The sequence below is a fragment of the Trachypithecus francoisi genome, unplaced genomic scaffold (assembly GCF_009764315.1).
Source record: "Trachypithecus francoisi isolate TF-2019V2 unplaced genomic scaffold, Tfra_2.0 Lachesis_group15, whole genome shotgun sequence".
Lineage (NCBI taxonomy): Eukaryota > Metazoa > Chordata > Mammalia > Primates > Cercopithecidae > Trachypithecus > Trachypithecus francoisi.
The window spans coordinates 71,968,264-71,981,625 of NW_022681460.1; the positions used below are offsets into that span (position 1 = coordinate 71,968,264).

Consider the following 13,362-nt stretch of genomic DNA (forward strand, 5'->3'; position numbering starts at 1 on the left):
CGATACATTTTCTAACATCCAAATGTTTCAAAAATACTTCAAAGTTTATAAATACACTTCTGCATTCATTCTCTTGATACAGTTAAAAATGGGGGAAGGGGGTACATATTTCAAAGACTAGTTTGCATTTTCCTTTTTTCAGACACACACACGCATACAAACAGACATACTTCTTATTTTCTACTAGACAGGAATTCAGTAAAAAAACAAGAATCTGTCTGTGGCTTTTCAATTATGAGATTGAAATGTAACAAACTTGCCACACTTACTAACCTCCACATCACAACAATTAAGTTAAACAATCTTGGCCCAGATCTGGGGCACGTAAAAGTAGCAGACGGGTAACAGGATAACTAAACTTCTGTCATGCTATTCTGATCAGCCATTTTGTCTGCCTAGAAGGTTATAGGCAACTTCCACATTCTCAAATTATTTCAATCTTCATTATCAAGCCAATTCGTTATTTTAACTTCTCCAAAACAAAAATGTGTAAGAATACAACAAACTTACATATAATTTGATTATAAATAGATATGTATAATCTTAAGTGAATGAGTATAATTTCTACTGCACATAAACCTTCTCCAAATGTATTCTTTCAAGCTTCCAAATTCAAACCAGTATTTTCCTTAGGCTTGGATTTTTGAAAACCATTTTGTTTCTGAAAGCCTTTGCTGGCTTAGCAAATCTTTTCCATTAATGACCTTTCTCCATTAGAGGGATGAACACGAGACTGAATTAGAAGAAGAAAAATGTGTTAAATCCCTTAAGGCTGCTTTTCCAAATTCTTCCTCTAAATATTTTGCTCTTCTTAAAATGCTTTTGACATGCTCACACAGATCCAAAGGCCTTCACTGCTGCCTAGCGTGGAATTTTATTTCTGTGATAGGTAAAAGAAGTAAAGCAAGATGCATCAACAAAACTGCTTGATAAATCTTCACGGAAACTGGTTTGAAAATGTTTTCACTTCACCAGCTCAAATGCGTATTGAAAATTGTCTTAGCAGAACATAGCAACATATCTCAATTTAAATCCTAAATTGGAAATGCGGCAGAGAAATTAGGAGTTGTTTCCCCTATGAAAGCACACAAATCACCTCTAAAACTCCACTGTTATTAGAGAGAAAGCATTATCCTCTAGTACACCATTTGAAGCAATTTAATAAGAGTGTCCAGTTGGCTGGCACTAATGTAACATGAGTTCCCTAAAGTGCAGCTATTCAAAAAAGAAGCACCCAGACCTTTAGCCAAGAAAGAAATCTCTTATTGGATGATTTTAAACTTGGATTGATTTTATTAAGGTCTCTTTCACACACACAAAATTTAACACACCCTAGAAAGCCAATTTCTCATTAGCAAAGAAGATTATTTTGGAAGCAACAAAAGTATTTCAGAGCATACTCTCATTTCTTCCTTTTGTGGGCCTATAGGTGAATCACCCCCAATATAAATCTGCCACTCACACTTAGTTATGCCATGATGCTCTCTTGTTTCATCATACCCAATCATACCCAAACACTAATTCATTTATTCAAACACCATGTATTAAAATGTCAAATGAAAATAATAAATAGTATATAATAATCTGTAAAACAGTATAAATATGTAGACAAAGAAACAAAGCCAGCAGGAGACAGACTGCTCTCAGACAGAATGTGTAACCTCCCTGAGTTTCTTTCAAAATCTGACACCCTCAGAGGACCTAAAAAAAGCTAAAATTAAAAATGTAGTTTTCAGAATTGTCAAAACTACCTAAGTGTACAAGAAGTTTAGATAATTAACATTTCAAATGATATTTTGGTGAGTTAGTCACATTTAAACATTGAAGTTATTAAAGCTAAAAACCACATTTAAAACAGACTTTCGCTTCACTCTGTAAAAAGCTAAATACAAGTTGATTTTTTTTTTTTTTAACGACATACTTTGCTTTAGTTTACAATGTACTAGTTGCGGGGGAATGAATCCAATGGGTAATAATAACACAAGTGGACCATGTCTTCCCAAGATACTGTGCCACCTCACTGGCTGTCAAACCCGTGAAGCCGTTATAGTCTCATTTCTTCTGAGAGAAGAAGTCCGCAAGGCAGTGAGCTATTCCTGGTATTTCCTCGATCCCGGAGGCTGGCTCTTCATGCCCTAGCCAGTTGTTCCTCTTCTCTCAGTCCTGCTGTGTATACATCATAGCTCCTGGGTGTTTCTTCATCATAACCTGACCTGCCATACAAACAATGATTCTGATATCCAGACTGGCCTGAACAATTGAAGTAGTATCATTGTCCTGGATAACCAATAATTGGAGGGGAAAAAAATGCCTGCACGTGCTTCCACGATACTCTTCAGAGGCCCTTAAGTGTGCACTAATGCAACAAGAATCCCAGCCAGATGCCCAGTGAAGGAAGTTCCTGATGAAAATAAGTGAAAAGGCACAAGTGTGGCCCGACAAGCAAATCTGTTTAGTACAAGGAAGCCCAAAATGTTGACAAAGCCTCCAAGGCAATGATGGCTGTTAAGAATCTCTAAAGCAAACAAAACTCCTGGGAAAACCTACAGCACAGTACCTTCCGAAGCCAGATTCTTCCAGAAATTAAAGAAGATTGCAAGAGCAGGTACACCACCCCAGGGAACAGGGAAAATGTGGTGATGACACAGGCAAACCATCTACTTCCCAGTCTTCTTTCCAGATTATTCCTTTCCAGAGTGTGGACATCATATTGAAATACAAATGCCAATCATCAGCAATGGTGAGCAGGAAAGAGCAGGCAATGCTGTCTGCCAGTCTTTCTGCTAGTAACTCCTCTCCGCCCTAAGGCAAGGAGAGGTGGAAATGGTGGAAGTGAGAAGGAAAAAGAAAACAACTCCACTTGTCAAAGAAGAAGGCTGAGGCAGAAGTAAATGAATTGTCCAGCATCACCCACCCAGCAAATGCTGGGCCACAAACAGAACTAGGTCTAACTGACTGTGGAGACTGTGTTCAATGCACTTCCATGTAGGAGGAGGCTAAAGAGAGTTTAACGAAAAAAGAAAGCTTTAAAACATATCTTGAATAACAGACAAAGTATGGTTCATGCAAACATGGGAAGGGCATTCTAGACAGAACAAACCTTTTCAATACCTCTTCATTTCAGCCTCAGATTCAATACCTCACAAAAAAAGAACATGTTTAATATAATTGTGGTACCTACAAGAAAACACAGAGGGCTATAACATATAATGATGTCAAAATAAGGCTAAGATAATCCAAATTTCAGGAAATTTTCAATCCTGAAAACTCTTTATGCCTATAAAAAAAGAAGAAGGGTATGGAGTTAAAATATATGCTTTAAAAATGTTCTTGTAATAAAATAGAGATTATTTGAAAAAAATCAACCTCCTTAAGCAAGCACATGTTCTGCTAGCATGACCCAATGACCCATCTACTCTGCCTAAAACTGAAGGCAATTATGGAGCCTTGGGGTTCTAGAATGTCTACAGCCACATCTGAACTGCATTTAGAATTTACAACACTTTCAGCATCAGATGTCAGAGGAATTTTTTTTTAGGATGGAATTTCGCTCTTGTTGCCCAGGCCCGAGTGCGATGGCGTGATCTCAGCTCACTGCAACCTCCGCCTCCCAGGTTGATGTGATTCTCCCGCCTCAGCCTCCCGAATAGCTGGGATTATAGGTGCATGCTACCACGCCTGGCTAATTTTTGTATTAGTAGGGACAGGGTTTCACCATCTTGGCCAGGCCGGTCTTGAACTCCTGACCTCATGATCCACCTGCCTCAGCCTCTCAAAGGCGTGAGCTACTGCACCTGGCCAGAGGATCATATTTGTTCCAGCTGAGAACCAACCTAACCCACCAAAACTATCTGCCTTACTATCACGGAGCCACAGAAGATAGGAGTAGGAAGTATGTAAGAGGGTGCCTGATGGGATCCCGTCCTGTAACCAGAGAGGTCAGGGGCTTACCCCTCATGACACACAGTTGAATGGTGCCATAAATCAAATCAGGATCCATGTCTCCTTACCTAGCTCTCCTCCTACTCACAAGACTGCCTCTTTTTAAAAAACTGTTTTATGGAGGTATAAAATTCACCTACCACACAAATTCACCCACATACCTACCATACAACTCACCTACCATGCAGTTTACCCATTTAAATTCACCTACCATATAATTAACCCAATTAAAGTTCACAATTCAATCATTTTTGGCCTATTAATAGATTTTTTAATTGTGGTAAAAGATATATAACAATATTTGTGATTTCAGCCATTTTAAATCATACAATTCAGTGGCATTAGTTACACCTACAATGTTATACAATCATAACCACTATCTATTCCCAAAACTTTTTCATCACACTGAACAGAAACTCTGCAGTCAGTAAGCAGTAAGTCCCCACTCCTGCCAGCCCCTGGTAATAGCTAATCTACTTTCCGTCTCTATGCATTTGCCTATTTAAGATATGTCATGTAAGTGGAATCATATAATATTTGTCATTTTGGGTCTGGCTTATTTCATTTAGTATAATGTTTTCAAGGTTTCATCATGTTGTAGCTTGTATCGGAACTTCATTCTTTTTTAAGGGTGGAAAATATTGCATTGTATTTATAAACTACAGTTTCTTTATCCGTTCGTCTAAAGAGGAGCACTAGTTGACCACTTTTTGGCTATTCTGAACAATGCCACAATGAACACTGGTGTACAAGTATCTGAGTTCCTGATTTCAGTTCATTTGGGTATAGATGCAGGAGTTGAAATTGCTAGGTTAATATATGGTAATTCTATGTTTAGATTTTTGAGGAACCAGCAAACTATTTCCCATAGCGGCTGCATCGTTTTACACTTTCACTATAATGCATGAGAATTCCAATTTCTTCTATCCTTGCTAACATTTGTTATTTTCCTTTAAAAAAAAAAAAAAGTATAGCCATCCTAGTGTAAGACTGACTTTGAAAACAGAAACTACCAAACGAAACCCCCAAACTTAGAGACCTCCTGAAGGCTTTCTGAATGAGTTCAAGTTTAACAGCATGCTAACCTGAAGAAGCTGGGGTTCAGAAATTGCTTTTTCACATTTAATCCATACCATATTGCCAAATGATTGATTTAGTCTCAAAATAATTATTTTCAGAATTAAATGTAACCATTAATTCCATCTTCTAATTTTAGTTTATTTACTTCTTAACCTATTTTCTTTTCAACAAACCAGCTTTTTTAAACAATGCATAGGAATATAGGAGATAATGCTCTACTTTCGCTTTCTACAGCTGCTAAACTTAAACTGAAAGAATGTTTCTAAGATTTACAGGCATCTGACACTGTTTGAAACCTTTCCTCTAGAAATATATTTTGCAAAAAAAAAACCTTTTCTAGCAACCATATTTTATGTGTTGCAAATGTGGAAAAACAGACTCCATTTATGGGGGTAGAGACTGTAAACCTTACATACAAATACTTCACTTTGAATTTTTTTCCTGGAGTAAAGATTTTCATTAAAATTGCTAGCAATGTCATAGAACAAGGAGGGATTACTTAGGAGACAGTGAATTAGTCATAATGATATGAGTCACCGTCATGACAAGCCAACAGAAAACTATTTTTTTTATTGATTGACAAAAGGCTAACCTTACGATAGAAAATTTCTATGAAATCAAATTCATCTCTTCATTATTATCAAATAAACATTATGTTCTACAAACTGTCTACAGAAATCTCAAGAAAAAGCAACTATTTCATGAACATATAATTCTAGATGTATGAGCCTCAAAAAAAAATGGGGAAAACATTTTGAATGTAAAAATCATTCCAGTGATTTGACCTTCAGACTTTCTCATGACAAGTTCTACTTGTCAAAATAGCAGCAAAAATATGTCCTTGCAAGACTGCTAATTATTCAAATAATATTTTTCTCATTTTAATTACTTTATTATTTTCCTCATGTTATGAGGGATCTTCCTCATAAATTCATAGAATAAAACAATATCCAAAAAACAGCAATTTTCAAACAAAAAAAATGTATAAAATATCCGAGGAAAAAGAGACTAACACTTTAAATACCTAAATATCTCCCCGTATGCATATGTAGAAATGTTATGATTTTCTATAGAGCTAATGTAGGAAACCTTTCACTGTATGCCATGTGTCTTCTAAGATCATGACACTGGGTCATCACAGTCAAATAAAAACTGTATTGTGAGAGAATACACATTGATATGGTTTGTCTGTGTCCTCACTCAAATCTCATATTGAATTGTAGCTCCCATAATTCCCATGTGTTATAGGAGGAACTCGGTAGGAGGTAACTGAATCATGGGAGTAGTTTCTCTCATACTGTTCTTGTGGTAGTGAATAAGTCTCATGAGACATGATGGTTTTACAAGGGGTTTCCCCTTTCCTTTGCCTCTCATTCTCTCTTGCCTGCTGCCATGATAAAGATCCTTTTGCTCTTCCTTCATCTTCTGCCGTAATTGTGAGGCCTCCCCAGCCACGTGGAACTGTGAGTCCATTAAACCTCTTTTTCCTTATAAATTACCTAGTCTCCACCATGTCTTTATTAGCAGCATAAAAACAGACTGATACACATATATATTAATATATATGATAATTCAATAATAAATGGAAAAGCATCAAGCAGTGAATGAGCACTGTAAAAGCCAATGATAACATTCTGAAGCCAACAACTCCAGCAAATCAAAAGGACCAACAATACAGTTTGGCTTGCTTCCTTACTTCAATTTAGTCCTCTGTGTGTCAGGGCCCATACGACACCTTGCGATAGGCAAGACCCAGACAACAACAATCCACATACGTTAAGGCACTGGTCTTTCCATTCTGCCAGACAGGAGAGTCCCTAGGTGGCATCAAAGAACAATGCAACCTGGAAAAACTCATGGATCAAAGAAAAGTGTCTCCAGCTCATCAGGATTAGACATCTACAAAACTTTAGATAACCTTCAGGGCCACAATGAACATCCCCTCAAACAAAGCTGCCAAGCCTTCTTTACTACACCCCATCATTTGGAGAATCACTGGAGCAAAGATTCTCCCCCTCTTTCTCTCCTCTTCATTTTCAGAACCCACCTCCTTCAGCCTGTTCTACTTTTTTGAACATTGAAACCTCCCTCCGTCCTGTGTCCTTGAATATTCTTTTTCAACACCCTTCTCTGGACCTGTCGTGACACAGGCCGCCATCTTGGAATTCTCAGCCACAGAGTCTGCCTGCTGTACCAGTCTGGGCCCCCTGCACCATGTGGGTCAGTCTCTTTCTATCATTTCTCTTCTGGATTCTCTTTTTCCATCTTTTGTTTCTCTTCTTAAAACTTCCTATATAATGTCGATAATATACTTTAAAAGATTTCAACATACAAAGTGTAATATGCTTGTGTTAAACTAGTTTAAGTCAGAAGCTTCAAACACTTGTTCATGAACTTCTAAAAGAATTTCTGTGCACATTTTAAAGTTGACAATTGATATTTATCATAAATGTAAATCGTCAAAAAGATGTAATTTCTAGCATATTGTTAAGGAGTTGCATATTTAGCTCATTCAATTAATAGAAAATGCCTCCTCTGGTACCTAGTTAGCAAAAGTAGTCCTCACTGTCAAACTAATCAGCCAAAGCAGATTTATTTTCTGACAAGATGAGTCTGACTTGGTTTTGGATTTAAAAACCATGTTACAGGTATTTCCAAATAACATCTCACTTCAGAATTCTCATTCTAAGATAGAGGAATGGATGGATGGATGGATGGATGGATGGATGGCAGGCAGCTGGACACAAAGCCTTGCCCTAGATACAACCAGGCACTAGTCATTTAAAAAAAATTTTAAGGAGTGTTCCTTGTTTTGCATTCTTAAATTGTCCTCTTGTTTGCTGTCTCACAGCAATGCAGCACAGTAAAATTTGGGGAGAGTGAGCGGTACGACTTTCTTTTATAAAGTGGAAAAGAAGAATTATGAAAGGAAAGCTAAGAAAGGAGACAGCTAGGTTGCTATCCTGAGTGCCTTAACCACTAGAAAAGCTTGCTACGGTCACAGTAAGACACACATATTCCAGTGTGCAAACCACACTAGAGGCTCACATTTGTCCCAACCCAGTATAACATTCCAGAGAAGTTCAGCTATAATTTAATTAGAAAGGCTAAGCTCCAGAGTGGGCCACTGCAAAGGCGTCAGTTATCTTTATTTTCATCAACACCAGAGACTTTGTTAAATAATCTAATGAATGTGAGAAATGTGCTTTTACTGTGCCTTAATAATTGGCATAATTAGAATGTTAGAAATATCCTACCACTGGTGACTTTAGTGTTATTCAATGAACAAGGATTGGTCAAAATATTTTCTAGACATGCCCCACCATTGATTAAACAGAATATGAAAATCTAGTGAGTCTGGGAGGCTAGATCCCTAAAGGTCCTATGTTCAGCCATTGGCTGGAGGATTTTAGTTATCTGCTGCTGATTATAAGACTAAATCCTCTCCCTAAGACAATATTGTCTAATAAAAATATAATGCAAATCACATACATAATTTTAAAAGCTGCATTAAAAAACAGGTAGAATGAATTATTAGTAATATGTGCTATTTAACCCAATATCTCCAAAACATTATCATTTCAACATATACTCAATATTTTAAAACATCTTGAAAATACATTTTATAGTCTTTTTTCTTACTATAAGCCTTTGAAATCCTGGGTGTATATTACATTTACAGCATCATCTCAATTTAGACGATCTACAATTCAGGAACTCAGCACACAATGCACCAAATTATACAGCTCTAGAATATTGCTGCATTTACTTTAACTGACCTTCAAAAGGACACACACCTACCGGGCACGGGGGCTCATGCCTGTAATCCCAGCACTTTGGTAGGCCGAGGCGGGCGGATCACAAGGTCAGGAGATCAAGATCATCCCGGCTAACATGGTGAAACCCTGTCTCTACTAAAAATACGAAAATTAGATGGGTGTGGTGGTGCATGCCTGTAGTCCCAGCTACTCGGGAGGCTGAGGCAGGAGAATGGTGTGAACCTGGGAGGCGGAGCTTGCAGTGAGCCGAGCTGAGATGGAGCCACTGCACTCCAGCCTGGGTGGCAGAGTGAGACTCCATCTTAAAAAAAAAAAAAAAAAAAAAAAAAAGACACAGAGCTGTAGCTTACCTTACCAACTTTATAATGCAGGCTGTATGAACTGTTTTTCAAATTGTCTTATGTCACTTTGTAAGACTTCTAGTCAAATAAATGGACATAATAAGAACTGGGGGCCAGGTAAGTGACTCACACCTGTAATCTCAGCCCTTTGGGAGGCCATCCAGGGAGGATCCCTTGAGCTCAGGAGTTCAAGATCAGCCTGGGTAACACAGGGAGACTCCGTCTCTACAAAATATCAAAAAAGTATCCAGGTGTGTTGGTACATGCCTGTAGTACCACTTATTCAGGAGGCTGAGGTGGAAGGATTGCTCGAGCCCAGGAGTTTGAGGCTGCAGAGAATCGTGAATGCACCACTGCATTCCAGCCTAGGTGACTGAGTAAGACCTTGTGTCAAAAAAAAAAAAAAAAAAAGAACTGGGACTATTTCAAACTTTTTGTTATGTTCGTTGTCTTAAGTTTTATATTTTCTAGTCATTTAATAAAAATTAGTTGTACAACTATTTTGTGAAAAACATTGTACAAAGAAATAATAACATTTACAGAGCATCTACTATGTGTCAGTCCCAAAAGAGATCCAGATGTTACTTTCAAGGAAGCTGTGGTCCGGCGGCCTGGGGTGAGTGCGGAAGGGACTAAGACAACAGAAAATTACAAATAATATATCAGGTATAGATACATTCATAAATTCATAGAAAAATATGTCTTGATGGGGATGAGAAGTGGATCAGGGAAAGATTTGACAAACAGGTTGCATTTGAGCTAGGCCTTGAATTACTATGTTTGAGGCATGTAAAAATTGTTAGAAAGCCATTTGTAGAAAAGAGAACAGCTACAGCAAAGTCCTAAAAACATGATGCAGACACAACTGTGAAAAGGTTCCTTTGGCTGGATGGTTTTTGATCAGAGCTGTGATGCCACTGAATTTTGGAACAGGCTGCATTTAAATTGCAGAGGACTTTGACGGCCACAGCAAGGGGTTAAATGAGTAGGCAGTGTGGGCCACTGGCTTTTCCTGAGCAAGAGCGTGACATGATCAGAAGGGTGCTTTAGTGAGATTAATATGAAAAATGGACTTGTGGGGAGGGAGGCCGGAAGAAAGTAAGCCAGTTTGAGGCTTATTAGAATTGCCCGTGCTAGACATCAGAGAGCCTGAAAGAGTAGAGGAGTAATGAGACAAGAAAGGGGGAGATGGACACAATGGGTATTGAACTGAAGAGAGAAGGTTGCTGCTGGGACTTGGTGAGGTGGGTGGGCATGATCATTATTATACCACCTGCCTCCCATTCTATTCTCAATTAGACTCTATGGCTCTTAAGAGGCAAAATTTTATTTATTAGTGCTTTTGCCTCACATATTTATCATTTATTTGTGATGAGAACACTTAAAATCTGCTCTCTATGCTATTTTCAAATATACACCAAATTGTTATTAACTATAATCATCACCTTGTACCATAGATCTCTTGAAGTTATTCCTCATGTCAAACTATATTCTTTGACCAATATTACTCCAAGTGCCCCACCCTCATGCTGGGACTGGACTACTGAATTATTATAAGAGTAATGAAGGACAGGCCGGGCACAGTGGCTTACGCCTGTAGTCCCAGCACTTGGGGAGGCCGAGATGGGTGGATCATCTGAGGTCAGGAGTTCAAGACCAGCCTGACCAACATGGTAAAACCTGTCTCTACCAAAAATACAAAAATTACCTGGGCGTGGTGGCAGGCACCTGCAATCCCAGCTACTCAGGAGGCTGAGGCAGGAGAATCGCTTGAACTTGGGAGACAGAGGTTGCAGTGAGCCGAGATCATGCCACTGCACTCCAGCCTGGGCAACAGAGCCAGACCCCATCTCAGGAGAAAAAAAAAAGAGTAATGAAGGAGAAAGGGAAGTGCAAAAACTTCTAAAACTTTGGTAACTTAAAGGATGGTGTCTCTCCATTAAAAAATAAAAAGTGTGAAAAAAATTTTTAAGCACAGAAAGAAATTGATTAAGGAAAGAAATTCCTCTTCGCACCAAAAAATATGAGAGATTAGCAGGATACTCAGGTGAACTTATCAAGGAAGCCCGGTGTGAAAGGAAAATAAATCTTGGGGCCCCAAAAATCACTAAGCTAAAGAGAAAAGTCAAGCAGGGAAATGCTTAGGGCAAACCTGCCTCCCATTCTATTCAGTCACCCCTCTGCTCACTGAGATAAATGCATATCTGATTGCCTCCTTCGGAGAGGCTAATCAGATATTCGAAAGCATGCAACCATTTGTCTCTTATTAACCTATGACCTGGAAGCCCCCTCCTCACTTTGAGTTGTCCCGCCTTTCTGGACCAAGCCAATGTTCATCTTACATATGCTGATTGATATCTCATGTCTCCCCAAAATGTATAAAACCACACTGTGCTCTGACCACCTTGGGAACACATTGTCAGGACCTCCTGAGGCTGTGTCACGAGTGCACGCCCTCAACCTCGGCAAAATAAACTTTCTAAGTTAACTGAGACCTCTGTCAGATATTCAGGATTCATACCAGGAAAATGCAACATTAGAACTGACAGGAGAGCGTCTTCACACTAAGGAGCTCAAACTCTCACAGGGGGCTAGCTTTCCCAGTGTCCATCCATGAGAACTGTTTAAAAGTATATTTTCATGCATAAATACAACCATTAAAAAAGATACTAGCAGGCAGGGCAAGGTGGCTCATGCATGTAATCCCAGCACTTTGGGAGGCCCAGGTGGGTGGATTGCTTGAGCCACCAGCCTGGGCAACATGGCAAAACCTCATCTCTACAAAATAATACAAAACTTAGCCAGGCATGGTAGCACACTCCATGGTCCCAGCTACTCAAGTGGCTGACGTGGGAAGATCACCTGAATCTGGGGAGGTGGAGGCTACAGTGAACCATGATCGCACCACTGCACTCCAGCTTGCGCGAGTGACATCCTGTCTTAAATAAATAAATAAATAAATAAATAAATGATATTAGCCAGGCATGATGGTCCCCACCTGTAGTCTCAGCTACTCTGGAGGCTAGGGTGGGACAATTGCTTGAACCCAGGAGCTTGAGGCTGGAGTGAGCTATGGTTGTATCACTGTACTCCAGCGGGGCAAGAGAGCAAGACCCTGTTTCTAAAAAAAAATAAATAAAAGGTTAAAAAAATGATATTAAGGTACATATAATGAATATGTAAAGACATGGAAGGATTTTCACCATGTATGAAGGGGTAATAAAGCAGGTCATTAAAGAATATACACAGTGCTTCATTTATACATATGTGTACGTATGACAGAAAGCCAAGAGCCAAAATGTTAACACTCTATCTGTAAATTAGAAGATTCTGAGTGACTCTTATATTCTATTATTTGTTAGCCATATTTTCTAAGTTTGTAATAAATATGTAATACCTTCTGTAACATTTTTTCTTTAATGCACTCATCTTGTAAAAGGTGTATTTTTCTCCACTTTAATGAAGACGAGTAGGAAAGGAAGAGAATTTGTCAGCTAAAAAATAAACTGGGCTGACACAAGATCTGTCTGTCTGCGAGTTTGTCTGCTTTGGTGGAGGATGTTAAGAATAAGGGAGACTTCTGCATATCTGTAGTTACATGCAGACAGGAAGGATCTAGGAGGAAGGAAGATACTGCAGATGCAAACACTCAACCAAAAACAAAAAGAGCTCCCAAATCCCAAAGGATGGGAGAGAGAAATGTACCACGAGCTAAGCTCCTAAACTGGACAAAGCCCACATATTTCTAAAAATGAAACTTGCCAGGCTACATTGCTTTATTTGCACCTGCCTGTCCAGTGGATTTTCCACTTGGAGCTAATTCTCTCTTCAGATAGAGAATTAATGTAAATAACTGTGTTTATGGAGGTCACTTTCTTCCCAGCTTCCAGTCTATTCACTACAGAAACACCATGGAAGAGGGAGCTGAATCACTTAAAATACCCTTTTTGCAATAAATTCAAGTATTTTAAGACAAAATAATTAGTTATTAAAATGGTAAGAAGGCCGGGCGCGGTGGCTCACGCCTGGAATCTCAGCACTTTGGGAGGCCAAGGCAGGGTGATCACTTAAGGTCAGGAGTTCAAGACCTGGACAATATGGTGAAATACCATCTCTACTAAAAATACAAAAATTAGCCAGGCGTGGTGGCACGTACCTGTAATTTCCACTATGCGGGAGGCTGAGACATGAGAATCGCTTGAACCCAAGAGGCGGAGGTT

At 38.9% G+C, this 13,362-nt stretch overlaps 1 protein-coding gene and 1 pseudogene across 8 annotated transcripts in view; both read right to left on the bottom strand.

Moving 5' to 3' along the window:
- UTRN (utrophin) overlaps positions 1 to 13,362 on the bottom strand; it is a 596,706-nt gene that overhangs the window by 477,442 nt on the left and 105,902 nt on the right. The gene's annotated exons all lie outside the window — the stretch shown is intronic.
- LOC117097329 lies at positions 2,018 to 2,947 on the bottom strand (annotated as a pseudogene).